General features: G+C 36.7%; 1 protein-coding gene and 1 pseudogene across 1 annotated transcript in view; one reads left to right on the top strand and one right to left on the bottom strand.

Moving 5' to 3' along the window:
* Positions 1-2,188, bottom strand: part of LOC115072313 — a 61,048-nt gene that overhangs the window by 35,435 nt on the left and 23,425 nt on the right. The window lies entirely within an intron of this gene.
* Positions 692-1,266, top strand: LOC103743257 (annotated as a pseudogene).

Genomic DNA, 2,188 nt, shown 5'->3' with positions numbered 1-2,188 from the left:
AACATCCAGACTAAAAAAAGCCCAGGACTAGATGTATTTACAGCAGAATTCTATTAGACATTTAAAGAAGATCTACATCTAATACTACTTAATTTATTCAAAAAGATAGAAATGGAGGGAGAACTTCCAAATTCCTCTATGAATCCAGCATCACTCTAATACCAAAGCCAGGTAAAGACACAACCGAAAAAGAAAACTATAGACCCATACCCTAGTGAACATAGATGCAAAAATTCTCAACAAGATACTTGCAAACTGCATACGATACACATCAAAAAGATCATCCACCATGATCAGGTCAGCTTTATCCAAGAGATGCAGGGGTGTTTCAATATACGTAAGTCAATAAACATCATAAATCATATAAATGGGCTCAAAGACAAGAACCACAGGGTCATCTCAATAGATGCAGAGAAGGCCTTTGACAAAATTCAACATGCATTTATGTTCAAAGTCCTAGAAGGAACTGGACTGGAGGGAACATACTTCAACATATTTAAAGCCATATATAACAAACCCACAGCCAACATCATTCTAAATGGAGAAAAACTGGAAGCATTCCCATTGAAATCAGGAACCAGACAAGGATGTCCACTATCTCCACTTCTCTTTAACATGGTGCTTGAAACTCTTGCAAGAGCAATAAGACAAGATTGAGAAATTAAAGGAGAGTAGATGTCTGGGCAGAGCCATGGCGGACGTAATGGAGTTATCGAGGGCCCACATCAATGTTAGCATGGTAGCGCAGTTCATCGACCAACCTGTGTGCTTCGTAGGGAGGCTGGAAAAGATTCATCCCACTGGAAAAATGTTTATTCTTTCAGATGGAGAAGGAAAAAATGGGACCATTGAGTTGATGGAGCCACTTAACCAAGAAATCTCCGGAGTCATAGAAGTAGTTGGAAAAGTCACACCCAAGGCAACCATCATGTGTTCATCGTATTTCCAGTTTAAAGAAGATAATACTCATTTCGATCTTGAACTTTACAATGAAGCTGTGAAAATTATCAGTGAGCTCCCTCATTATTATCCTTTAGGGCTTTACAACATGAATGATCTTCTTGAATATTTTTTTTATGATTGCAGGTGAGCTATATTGAAGGCTTTAAAGAAGACCCCTCGTGTTTGAGGGAGAAATTTTTATAATTTGTAAATATTCGTTTGCTCTTATAAAATTTTATTTCCTGAACTGTAGGTAGTCTAATAGAGATTTTGATAAATCTAGTATATTGATAGTTCTTATCTTGGTCCTTTTATTAAAATTTTTTTTAATTAAAAAAATTACCTCTCTAGTATGTGGTCTAAAAGCAAGAACAAAGCATTTGTCTTGAGTGATTTTTTTTGATACATAATAAAATCTAAAATGACACCTGCTGTTGGTTATTTGTTTTTGTTTTTGTTTTTTCTGTCTCTAACTTGAAATTTTTTAACTATAAGTTTGGGTCCTAGATAAAACCCTGGGCCAACTGTGCTAAGGATTTACTCCCCATCTCACAAATTCTACCATGCTAATTATTCCTTGATCATTTAGAAAGTAATCTTGGTGAATGAAAAGAACAGCAGAGCCCTACATATCCTGTAATTTGTTTTAAGTATTTCTTCATTCTGGATTTTTCAAATGAGCAATTATTAATGACAAACACATGGTACATGATCATTATAAGAGTTACTAGAATCATTTGACTTTTTTTCTCCTTTAAACTGCATTGTTTTTAGTATAGAATTTTTGTCTATTGTTGTTAAGTCCTGAGTGTCATAGGTCCCCCACAGATTGTGGTATTTTGGGAAATTATGGAACCTTTAGGAAATGTGACCTAGTTAGAGGAAGTAAGTCAAGGTGTACCTTTTAAGCTAGTCCCTGGTCCCTTCCTTACTGCACTCTGCTTCCAGGCCACCATGATGGGAATTGCTCTGTTCTGCCATGTCCTGTCCTTCATGAGGTACCAAGTCTTCTGACAGCATGAGCAAAAATATATCTTCCCTTTAAATTGTTTATGTCAGGATAGTTGTTTGCCACCATATGGTGCTGGGAATTGAATTGAACCCAGTTGCTCTACAAGAGCAGCCAATGCTGTTAACTACTGAACCGTCTCTCCAACCCCCTCTGTGTTATTGCTGAACTGCTTACCATATACACCTGGATGTGCCACCCGTACTGAAATTTGAATGAGTATTATCTGAACAAGTG

This window comes from Nannospalax galili, unplaced genomic scaffold (genome assembly GCF_000622305.1).
Source record: "Nannospalax galili isolate Female #2095 unplaced genomic scaffold, S.galili_v1.0 scaffold71, whole genome shotgun sequence".
Taxonomy (NCBI): Eukaryota; Metazoa; Chordata; class Mammalia; order Rodentia; family Spalacidae; genus Nannospalax; species Nannospalax galili.
Note: the sequence above shows the minus strand (reverse complement) of the source record. Positions and strands in the feature narration are given on the sequence as shown.